Source organism: Geotrypetes seraphini, chromosome 13 (genome assembly GCF_902459505.1).
Source record: "Geotrypetes seraphini chromosome 13, aGeoSer1.1, whole genome shotgun sequence".
NCBI lineage: Eukaryota > Metazoa > Chordata > Amphibia > Gymnophiona > Dermophiidae > Geotrypetes > Geotrypetes seraphini.
In genome coordinates this window covers 6678512-6691248 of record NC_047096.1, presented here as the reverse complement: position 1 = coordinate 6691248, position 12737 = coordinate 6678512, and the positions used below count along the sequence as shown (strand labels likewise).

Below are 12737 nucleotides of genomic sequence, written 5' to 3'. Positions count from 1 at the left end.
CTTCTAGCCAGCAGAGCAGCGAGACTAGACCGCCACCTCTCCAATCTGCTGACCACGACGCCCAACTACAAAACATTCAGGAAAGAACTGAATAGCATACTAGTCAAGAAATTTGTCAAACCGTATCGATCCTTCCCAGATCCCGACGCATACTATATCCATCAACATTGTACCGGTAATCTCCCTGGGAATGCCCAGGCCAAGTCTTGTAAATCGCCTAGACCTGAAAGGTATTGGCAGGATAGAAGACACCAATGTAATGTAATAAGAAATGGTAAGATAAGCACAATGATATTGAAACAATCATATTAAACCACAGAAATATAAAAGGCAGTAAAATGGCAATACTAAAAACAAACATAGTACAATGAACGCAGAACAGTCAATATTATTAAAAAATATGATTATATAATGGTAAAGTAGTATAATAATATGATAAATGGTTCACTAAAAACATAATAGACTAAAATTATTTTAAAAAAAACAAAGTAGAGAAAGATGGAAGGTAAGAGTAGCAGAAAGTAAGACCAAGCCAGAAATAAAGGTAAGCCAGTTGATATTGTGTATTTGGATTGTCAAAGGCATTTGACAAAGTACCTTATGAAAGACCCCTGAGGAAATTAGAAAGTCATGGGATGGATTAAGAACTGGATGAAAGACAGAAAACAGAGAGTGGGTAAATAGTGGCGTTCAATACTCCAAACGCCTCAGGAATATACTCACTTGTTCCCTAATTAAAAGGAATGAACTTTCAATAGAAATTTCAATAGAATTTTGAGCTTTGATCAGCTCAAAGGATACCATCAGGAAAGGAGGAAAGAGCCTCAGACTCCCAGCCTGCTGCAGGCTGTATTCATGAGCTACCTGATTGGCTCAAAACCCTCCTCCTCCCTGTGGTCCTATAGGGAATTATAAAATTAATAAAGAACCATAGCGAGGAGGAGGGTTTTGAGCCAATCAGGTAGCTCATTAATACAGCCTGCTTGAAAGCTAATGAACAGAGGCAGGCTGGGAGTCTGAGGCTCTTTCCTACAGGCCTGATAGTATTCTTTGAGCTGAACATATCATGATCGTATGAAATTCTATTGAAAGTTAATTCCTTTTAATTAGGGAACAAGTGAGTATATCCATGAGGTGTTTGGAGTATTGCATTGTTGGTTTCCTTGGGGTTGTGTGATTGTGGAGTGTTTCACTTGGTAAATAGTGGGGTTCCCCAGAGATCTGTGCTAGGACCGCTGCTTTTTAAACATATTTATCAATGATCTAGAGATGGGAATAACTAGTGAGACAATTAAATTTGCTGATGACACAAAGTTGTTCCAAGTTGTTAAATCACAAGAGGATTGCGAAAAATTGCAAGAGGATGTTGTGAAACAGGCATCAGAATGGCAGATGACATTTACCCCTGCTTCTTCGAAACTGCGCTAGCAGTTTCTAGCGCAGGGAGCCGCGTTGAATCTCCCGCGCTGCTCCTGATGCTCAAAGGAACTCTATGAGCATCGGGAGCAGCGCAGCTCTCTGCACAAAAAACCGCTAGTGCGGTTTCGTAGAAGAGGGGGTTCATGGGAGCAAGTGCAAAGTGATGAAAGTGGGAAAGAGGAACCTGGGTGACGCTGGGTTCTGTGTTAGGAGTCACTGCCAGGACATAGATCTAGGTGTCATTGTTGAGGATACGTTGAAACCCTCAACTCAATGTGAGGCAGTGACTAAGAAAGCAAACAGAATGTTAGGAATTATCAGGAAAGGAATGGAAAATAAAGATGAAAATGTTATAATACTCTTGTATCGGTCTATGGTTCGTCTGCAGCTTGAATACTGTCTGCAGTTCTACAGCGAAGAGCGTCAAAAATGATAAAAAGTTTGGGACGACTTCCCTATGAAGAAAGGCTAAAGTGGCTAGGAATCTTCAGCTTGAAGAAGAGATGGCACAGGGGTGATATGATAGAGGTCTATAAAATAATGAGTGGAGTGGAAAGGGTAGATGTGAATCGCTTCCAAAAATACTAGGACTAGGGGGCCTGCGACGAAGCTACTAAGTAGTAGATTTAAAATAGACCGGGAGAAAATATTTATCCACACCACGTGTAGTTAAACTCTGGAATTTGTTGACAGAGAACGTGGTGAAATCAGTTAGCTTAGCGGGGTTTAAAAAAGGCTTGGATAATTTCCTAAAAGAGAAGTCCAACGGCTATTTTTGAGATGGTTTGGTGAAATCCACTGTTTATTTCTAGGATATGCAGTATAAAATCTATTTTACTACTCGGGATCTAGCTAGGTACGTGGGACCTGGGTTGGCCACAGTTGGAAATAGGATTCTGGGCTTGATGGACTTTCGGTCTGTCCCAGTTTCACTCCTCCCTGCCCCATTTCCCAAAGGTTGCTTCTTTCAGCCACATCACATGATTCCTCCGCACTTATGTGCGGTTTGGGCTACATTCCAACACATTTTCTCATTCAGATTAGATAGTCTACTGGCAGGTGGTGTTCATTTTTTTCTTTCATTCTTTTTTTCATTTCCTTTCGCTTCTCAAATCAAAGATGTGTCCAAATCCTGATCATTCTCTTCACGTTGAGCTAATAAATAATTGATGAAGGCTAGTTTGTCAAGCAGAGTTAATTGATATGCAGCTCAACAAGCAGACATTTGAGGCTGTTGCCTAATATTCAGTTGGAGAAAGGCGCAGTGCCAAAAAAGGGAGAAAAAAAAAAAATCTTAGACCTCGGCAGATTATTCCGTTCAAAATCAGAAGCAAATCCTCTCCTCAGCTGTAAGTTAAAGCAAATAATCAAAATGTTGAAATAAAGACTTGCCAGATTTTAAGGCACCTCTGAGACATTAAAAGGAAAGGTTACTGCCTACCACTTGGGCTGGTTTAGCTTTCCAATAGAGCTTCTTCAAGTGAAAATATGGCAGCAGGAACAAAGATGTGGTCTAGTGGTTAGAGCAGTATCTAACATAGTAACTTAGTAAATGACGGCAGATAAAGACCTGAATGGTCCATCAAGTCTGCCCATTAGTTATACCCATTAAGACAAATTCAAAAATTCATCGACAGAAAACAATTCCAACTAGTGGTCCAATCCCTAGTCCTAGGTCAACTAGACTACTGCAACATCCTCTATCTCTCTTGCCCCGCAACCATGATAAAACAACTACAAACAGTACAAAATACAGCTCTAAGACTTATCTACTCACTGAGGAAATACGACCACATCACAGCGGCAAACCTCGACTCACACTGGCTCCCAATACAAGCAAGAATACTCTTCAAATTCTACTGCCTACTATTCAAAGCCATAAACGGAGACAGCCCATCCTACTGGAACAACCGACTAATTCAAACCACCACAACCAGACATAGGAGAACCCACGCACCCTCCAATCAAAAACGTCAAATGAAAAAAAAATGTACGATGACCTCCTAGCCACCCAAGCAGCAAAACTAGACCACCAACTCTCCAATTTACTGATCTCGCCCGCAGACTACAAAACCTTCAAAAAAGAAATAAAAACCCTGCTATTCAAAAACTACATAAAGACAAACTAACACAGCAAGATCCATCTCGAGCCCCATATGCAATCCACTTCACCCTTTAGCACCTCCAAAAATATCCAGACAACTCATATGAACCACAAGGTAATGGCAGAATAGAAATCACTAATGTAATGTAAAAATACATGATTCAATTAACTTGTCTCTTCTTTTATATTTCTGGCTCATAGACTGTAAAGTCCACCTGGTATTGTCATAGGTTCCAAATGCTGAAGTTGCCGTCCAACCATCCTGTTTGCAGGATATCTACAATAAAGTCTGGCCAGTAACATCCTCATGTTCCAAGTTAGTGGAGTTCCCATTGATGCCCTCCCCAGCCTATCCTACACCAAATCACCACACATGGGACACAAACCGTGCAAGTCTGTCCAGTACCGGCCTTAGTTCTTTAATATACATCCTTTGTTTTATAATTAGAGATCCTCTATGTTTATCCCATGCTTTTTTGAATTCCACCACCATTTTCCTCTCCACCAATTCCCTCGGGAAGGCATTCCAGGCATCTACCACCCTCTCCGTGAAGAAGAATTTCCTAACATTGTTCCTGAGTCTTCCTCCCTGCCACCTTAAATTAAGCCCTCTACTTTTACCATTTCCCCTTGTGTGGAAAAGATTTGGTTCTATATTAATACCTTTCAAATATTTAAATGTCTATCATATCTTACTGCTACTCCTTGAGCAAGTTACTTTACCCTCTACTGGTTGGGTACAAGCTTAGGGTTGGATCTATGAGTACTAATGCACTCCCCCTTGATCCAGCATGTGGTAGGGGGGAGCAAAGCCCCCCACTAATCCTGAAATCAAACAATCCAGCATGTGTGGTATGGGATGATCCAGTGTGTGAATTGTAACAACAAATGGGAGCCCGAGAGACTGTGTCAATGTGCAGAATATAACACGGTGCTGGTAGGGCCCATGTGTCACCCATTGGCCTGTGGTTAGCCGGGGGTGGGGGAAATCATTTGCGTGAGGCATGGGTAGGGGCCTGGTAGAATAGGGAGGGTTTGAATTAATTGGTGGGAGGCAGAGAGGGGCGGGGAGGGGAGGTTAGAAAAGCAGGGCTCTGGAGAACTCGGCTCCTTCCGGGGTTCTCCAGGCTTCTGGGCTTGATGGACCATTGGTCTGACCCCGTAAGCCTATTCTTATGTTCTTAAATATGAATCCAGTTTGTAGTAAATATGATTTGGGCTTGTACACAAGTCAAATAAACATTTGAACCAATGAATCTGATCTAATCCCAATCCTTAGTCTTATTACCGGATCATTCCCTAAAGGAACTTGAACCGGTTAACAAAAGTTAACTCAAGGAAACAGTAGATAACAATAACTGGACAGGAAATTTCATCTATTGCCATCTTTCAATTATCAGCTAAAAATTTCCTAAACAGATAAGTCTTCAGTTTTTCTAAAACATGTCAGAGAAGAAAGAAGTCTGATATCTGACGGGAGATCATTCCAGATTTTCACTATGGTAAATGCCATGGAATGTGAGAGCCTACCTCAAGTTTGATAAAGAAGAAGGCTTGGGCCTAATTTGAACTGTAACATAGGAACATAGTAGATGATGGCAGATAAAGACCCGAATGGTCCATCCAGTCTGCCCAACCTAATTCAATTTAAATTTTTTAATTTTTTCTTCTTAGCTATTTCTGGGCAAGAATCCAAAGCTTTACCCGGTACTGTGCTTGGGTTCCAATTGCCGAAATCTCTGTTAAGACTTACTCCAGCCCATCTACACCCTCCCAGCCATTGAAGCCCTCCCCAGCCCATCCTCCCCCAAACGGCCATACACAGACACAGACTGTGCAAGTCTGCCCAGTACTGGCCTTAGTTCAATATTTACTATTATTTTCTGATTCTAGATCCTCTGTGTTCACCCCTCGCTTCTTTGAACTCAGTCACAGTTTTTCTCTCCACCACCTCTCTCGGGAGCGCATTCCAGGCATCCACTACCCTCTCCGTATAAAAATAATTCCTTAAGAAGACTGACTCATTGAATGGGAGAGAATCCTAGCTTTTGAGGTTCAGTTCTGTGCCTTCTAAAGGTGGACCAGCTAGTTATAAGTGCCATTTTGAGAAGTATGACCCACTGAATGCAAATGTGATGTAAGTAAGTAGGAGCTGCATATGCAAACTTTCTATATCTTTCTCAACTCGGATCTCAGGACATTCTTAGCTAGTCAGGACTTTAGGATATCCCGAATTAATATGCCTGAGAGTTTGTATACAATGCGCATGCAAATGTATCCCCTACATACTCATTGTAGATATCCTGAAAACCTGACTGGCTGGGTGTGTCCCAAGGACTGAGTTGAGAACCCCTGCGCTAAAGGCATATCAATGGAGAATTGCTTGGTCCAGCTACCTCGTTACCCAGGCCAACTCGCACGTTGGCTCCTCTCATCCAGCTCTTCTCCAAGGCATGGTCTACTTCCCGCAGAACCCTCAACAGAATACTTTTAAATCTCCCTTCCACAAAAAAATCTGCAATACAAGCGTGTTTTCCACTCCATGCTCACCTTTCTAGGCGTAAAAACTAGGAATGACCTTACTGAAATGACCAGGACGGAACCTAACCACATCAAATTCCGGAAGAAACTGAAAACTCATCTATTTGACACCTAATCACTTGTATCCTCTTCTCCTCCTGTATCTTCCTGCCCTCCACTGTCCTCCCTACCCTCTTCTAACCCCTTCCTTTGTAATGTCACCAAGAAATAAATAAATAAATGTTACGTGCAGTTCTGAAAGTAATGGAACATTGGAATCTGCAATCCCAGCCATTCTGTTTCCTTATGATGTCACAATAACAGATAACTGATGAGTCTCCCCTGACAACCAGCTAACCCAATGGTAGAAAAGCTGGGCTGTGGCTCACTGGTAGAGCGGCTGCCTCTGCACCCAGATGTTGTGAGATCAAATCCCGGCGCTGCTCCTTGTGATCCGGGGCAAGTCTTTTAATCCCCCCCAGTGCCCACTGCTTTGAAATGCCAAAGTACAAGTCCCTATTCACTTTCCCTTTCATCAAGCCCTGTATCCTGTTTCCAACAGTGACCAATTCAGGACCCAAGTATCTGGCAGAAACTCAAAGAGCTGAGCTTGTGATGTCATAATGCCTCAGTCCACCAATGCCTAAGAACCAAACTCATCAGTGATGTCACAATGGATTGATTGTCCTGTACTTGGCTCACAGAAGCCTTGACAGACTGAAGGTGTGGCTCACTGGTAGAGTTTGTGAGATCAAATCCCGGTGCTGTTCCTTGTGACCTTAACCCTCGGCTTTGAAATGCCAAGGCAGCATGGAGGCCCCTTTTCACTCTTGGGATGTGCCTAGTTCCACCTCAATAAAGAGCTAAGCAAAATGTGACTCTTCCCAGCTATTACCTCTAAAGTGCTGCTTAATAGAAAGAAGCTTAATTTAATTCCTGGGTTCTGCTATAGTTTGTCTACTGGAGCCCCCAGAGGATAGAGCAGACATAAATTCTCCTTCAATGAACTAACCTTTTCTTGTTGTTAAATATTATAAGCCATGTTCATTCTATAATAAAAGAAAGGACCTGGGGATATTTAGTGAAAAATAATATTTTCTAGGACCAGCAGTAGCAGGCTCAAATTAATCCCTGTGTCACTGAATCTAATAGGTAAATAAAGCAATGTCCCAGCATACGAGCACAGACTTAATAAAAATTGTACTTCCTGGCGGAATGGCAGGGGAGAAGTACCCAGCATCCTTCAGGCCAGCATTTGGTCGGGACCAGACATCCCCAGATCCACAGAAAGCAGTCCCCATAGGAGGGGGTGCTGAAAAGTTCTCCCTTCAACCAAGAAGAGAATGAGGTGGTTTCAGCTCCAGTGGCAGGAAGGTGGTTGGTTGGGCTGAGAACTTTTCAGCACCCCCCTCATATATAATAAAAGTAAGCCAAGTATAGGACAATCGAGCCATTGTGACATCACTGATGAGGTTGGCTCTTATTGGTGGAATGAAGCATTATGACATCACAACCTCAGCTCTGGTTACCAGAGACTCTTCACACTACCAGGGGGTGCTGAAAAGTTCTCAGCCCAACCAAGAGAATGACATGGTTTCAGCTACAGTGGCAAAATAGCGCTCTGAATTTAGGAAGTTGGTTGGTTGGGCTGAGAACTTTTCAGCACCCCCTCGTATGTAATAAAAGCGAGCCAAGTATAGGACAATCCAGCCATTGTGACATCACTGATGAGGTTGACTCTTATTGGTGGACTGAAGCATTATGACATCACAACCTCAGCTCTGGTTACCAGAGACTCTTCACACTACCAGGGGGTGCTGAAAAGTTCTCAGCCCAACCAAGAGAATGACATGGTTTCAGCTACAGTGGCAAAATAGCGCTCTGAATTTAGGAAGTTGGTTGGTTGGGCTGAGAACTTTTCAGCACCCCCTCGTATGTAATAAAAGCGAGCCAAGTATAGGACAATCCAGCCATTGTGACATCACTGATGAGGTTGACTCTTATTGGTGGACTGAAGCATTATGACATCACAACCTCAGCTCTGGTTACCAGAGACTCTTCACACTACCAGGGGGTGCTGAAAAGTTCTCAGCCCAACCAAGAGAATGACATGGTTTCAGCTACAGTGGCAAAATAGCGCTCTGAATTTAGGAAGTTGGTTGGTTGGGCTGAGAACTTTTCAGCACCCCCTCATATGTAATAAAAGTGAGCCAAGTCTAGGACAATCCAGCCATTGTGACATCACTGATGAGGTTGGCTCTTACTGGTGGAATGAGGCTTTATGACATCACAATACCAGCTCTGGAATGTTGCTATGAGGAGGGTGCTGAAAGGTTCTCAGCCCAACCAAGAAGATAACGAGGCAGGATATGGTTCAATCAATGATTTGAAACGATGGCGAAATTTGTTTCTGCAAATTGGCACTTAATTTCAGCTCCAGGGGCCAAATAGGAAGTTGGTTGGGCTGAGAACTTTTCAGCACCCCATCCTAATCCTTGGGGAAAATCCTTATAAATAGGAGCAGCCTAAGGAAAAAGGCCGTGGGGATTGGTTGATTTGGGGACGGCTATCGGAGCTGTATGAATTGTCTTATTAAAAGAGCTCGTTAACCCTTCCCCTCTCTCTCTCCTCGGTCTCCCCCGCCTTCCTCCAAGGCAGGGGAGAGCGCTGTTCCTTTAATAGTGATCTTGATCAGCCTTCGCCTCAGGGACCCAGGACAAGACCCAGGATCTAAAAATAGCCACCAAAAGGCAACCTTTGAAGGCAGCGGGGGCTGGAGATTGGCGGTGCGGACCTGTTACGTGCCTGTCGGAATGGAATGAGCTTCAACCCCCTCTCTAGCCGGGGGGGGGGGGGGATCCTGCGAGGGGGGACTGCGCCATCTGGCTTCCAGCTGCGACCTGCTCACTCTTTGCAAAAAGAATTGGGCAACACAGGAGGCGGGTTTGCATTTTTTTTTTTTTTTTTGGGGGGGGGGGGGGTGTTGTGGGTTAAGATGGTGATTATTTTGCCGGGAGCAAAAGCTGTCTGATCGTTGGTCGGGCAAGCCTCTGCCCCCCTGGACTTGCAGTCCTGACCCAGATTGCTGGCCTCGGCTTTTGGGCAGCAGACCTGCACCTCTAGGATTTTTTTATGAACCCCATGATCCTCTCTCCCCTCCTTATTGTGCTCACGGCACCCCGATACTATCTAGATATCAATCCACCAAAATACAGAGGTTACGGGGGAATCAAGTCTAAAATAAAATAAGATTGTTGCTTTTTGCGGGGTTTTTTAGGTGTCAATCACACCCACCCACCCTTCCTGGGGAAAGAGTGTGTGTGCCAAGGTGTCACCTAGGAAAGGGCAGTGAGATGTGGCATCTGCCACTGGTGGTTTGGTAGGAAATGAGCTGGATCCTACAGCAGATCGTCCTGCGTCTTATAGTCCAAAATGTATTTTTTTAAAAGTGGCCTCCGAGGAGGTGCTGATGTCCGGGGTGGGGGAAGGTTTCATACCTTCATTTGACTGAGCTAAATTGGGACGTGTTCCTGTGCTAGGTATAAATATTTATAGACCGTCAAAGAAAAAAAGGGGGGGGGGGATAACATCTAAAGAAATGGGTGTGAGGGGGGGAGGAGCAATCAACGAGAAATAAAAATTGATGACTCTAATTTAGAAAGAAGGGGCGAGTTCCAGATATGGGGGGGCGATGGAGCTTAAGAAGTCAAATGTAGCCAGTGGAAGAATTTCGGGGCGACCTTCTTGGAAGAAAGAGTGGCCAGGCTGGACCGATGGTCAGTTTCCCGGGGAGGGGGGGCAACTTTGAAGTTCTTGCACACTTTGTCGGTGCCCCCGCTATTAGCATGCAGTGTCAGGTCTGGTGTGTATTTAATGCTCACACCGCCTCCGTCTCCCTCTCCCCTCACAGGACGCCTCAGAAGGGCTGACGGGGAAGGAGCGAGCGCCGACTCAGACCCGCCAATGCAACACCCGGAGAGGCTCCTAAAGTGGCAACGCAACGGGAAGATACTCCTTGGAACCTCAGCGCAGATCGCGTCGGAGAAGCCGCTGTCCCTGTGGCCAAGGGCTGCCTCGTTTCGGATGCATTTCGTTTGACGTGCGTTTCGTTTCTTCAGAGGTAAGGGGGTGCCGAGGAGCTGGGGGGGGGGGGGGTTTGCTAGGCATGTGTGAAGTTTGCAGCTGTTGGTTGCAAGCCTGTTGCTGCCTTTTTGGCCCCCTTAGCAGGGCAGCTCTAAACGTTCCCAGGTTTTTCCCGAGTTGCTGAGACCGTGGAGTGGGGAAAAGACCGGCGAAGATGCTTTTGTGAGTTGGGGGTAGTCGAGAGACCACAAGTAAAAGCGGCCCCTTCCCCCCCCCCCCACACACACAAATATAATGTAAAGAAGAAAATGATAGCATGGTTGAAAAGCAGGTTCCCTCCTTAACCTTCTTTTAAACAAGGACGAATCCACGTCTATAAGTTGATTTGTAGCAAACTGGTGTTATATATATTATATTATATTATAATATTGCGCTTTAGCTGAAAGAATGCAACTGAATCGTTGCCTTTAGTAATCGACCTTTGGACAGTGGTTGCTGTTCACAGAAGTTAATGCTATGGGATTTATCGATGGGTTATTTTGGGGTTTTTTTCTTCTCCCTCGGGGCTCTCGGTTTCTCAGTTTTGTATTTTCTTTGATGGATTTATGGAGCTCTCTTAATTGAACCTGATGTCCACAAATTTAAATCACCTGAAAATGTTCTGTTAAAATTGTCTCTAAAAAAGAAGATAATATGGGATGGGATACTAAACACGGTTGGCTCCCAGTTTTGCTGCCATGACTCGTCCCCCTGCCCCCACTCCAAATTCACCCTTTGATGTGGACGTTTGCAATAGAAAAGTCACGATCCAGAGACTTTTTATCTTGGCACTTCCACCAACTAGATAATTTAACGGAGCCCTTCCTACTCATGTGTCGAGCATTTGCTACCTAAAAGTGCACCCACACCTCAGCCTTTGTGCGCTTCTCTACAAATTAATAGAGGGATTATCTTGAAGCAATAATCTGCAATTGTTCTGATCCATTGGACCTGGTTTGTCTAAAAAAAAACCCCAACAAAAACTTTACGCACCTGTATACTGGAGAGCTGTAGCCTCCTCGCCCAGTATTGGGGACTTTTTCCATAGGGTTGCATACCTGTCTTATAGGATCCCTAGCCGGTCTCTCAATGCTTCAGATCAATCTGAATTCATCCCCAGGACAGCTATGGGATGGAGGGAACCCTAATTTTTTAGAGCGGGGTTTTTAAAGATTCCCAGTGATTATGTTTGAGAGAAATTTGCATGTGTTGTCTCCATTGTATGCAGATCTGTTTCAAACGTACATATTGTGGGTATCCTGAAAACATGACTGGCAAGTTGAGTAGGGTGGACTGGGTTCATAACCTGTCTTTAGAGCATGGTCAGCCCTTAAGGATGTTCATACCTTCTTGCTTGTTTTCTGTTGGCAAGTGCATTAATGCAGTGCTTCCCAACCCTGTCTTGGAGGACTCCAGGGTCCATCTGGTTTTCAGGCTAGCCCTAATGAATATGCATGACAGAGATTTGCATAGAATGGAAGTGACAGGCATGCAAATCTGCTCCATGCATATTCATTAGGGCTAGCCTGAAAACCAGATGGGCCCTGGAGTCCTCCAAGACAGGGTTGGGAACCACTGCATTAATGCTTTTGGTTTCTTAGGTATCACAAGGCATTCTGTAACAAAGGAGCCTATGGGGCAGTCCTGGATTTCTGGCCACCCCTATTCTGGTGCATTATGGGACTTGCAGCACTGGTTTCAACGGGCAGGATTAGAGACTACAAATCCCACATGGCTTTGGGATGCAAATTCAAAACCAGGACTGTCCCAAATCTCCAACCTGGAACTGGATAACTTAGCATTTCTGTTCTCTACCAAAGTTCTAGGAAAATAATGGTTTTATCCACTTTTATAAAAAAGAATTCTATGCCCAGTTTTTAAAAATTGCTTTCAGAATACATTATAGCATTTGCAATTATACTTCTCCCTCTGTATTCGCAGTTTCAGCATTTGCAGTTTCGATTAATCACGGTTTTAGCTTGCTGGTTCCTCCCCCCCCCCCCTCCCAAATTACATCAGCTTGCGTAGAGAAATCGCCGATTCCCAGCACTTTCTTCACCGTGTTTTGCCTCTCCTTCAGGAACAGGCCAGGTCTCCCACCATGTTATTTGCGGTTCCACCATATTCACGATGGTTTTTCATAGAAAACAGCGAATGACACCTGAAAAAGTTATTTGCGTTTTTTTCTGTTTTGCGGTTCTGTTATCCCCTATCACAGCGAATACGGCGGGAGAAGTGTACTAAATCATCGATTGCCATTTACATGCATACTATTTTGTAATCTGAAAAATAAGGGGGGTTCGTAAGTTGCCCCCCTTCACAAAACCATAGCGCAATTTATAGCGCTGGCCGTGGTAGTAACAGCTCCGATGCTCATAGGAATGATATGAGCATCGGAGCTGTTACCGCCGCTGCCTGCGCTAAAAACTGCGCTACGGTCTTATAAAAGGGGGATTAATTTAAAAAAAAAAAAACACCATTTGAAATGGTAAATAACAATAAAGTTAAAGAAAAGGCACCAGAATTGCCACTGCTGGGTCTGACCAGTGGTCCACTGTGCCCAGTAGTCCAC

The 12737-nt window shown here is 44.3% G+C and overlaps 1 protein-coding gene across 4 annotated transcripts in view; it reads left to right on the top strand.

Moving 5' to 3' along the window:
* The first annotated feature begins 1032 nt into the window (after positions 1-1032).
* The window catches only part of KCND3 (potassium voltage-gated channel subfamily D member 3), a 243247-nt gene continuing 231542 nt past the window's right edge, over positions 1033-12737 (top strand). The window contains exons 1-2 of one of the 4 annotated variants that reach the window (XM_033919250.1): positions 1033-1117; positions 9954-10163. The gene's annotated coding sequence lies outside the window, so the exon portion shown is untranslated. The other 3 variants (XM_033919251.1, XM_033919249.1, XM_033919252.1) reach the window with 3 other exon arrangements.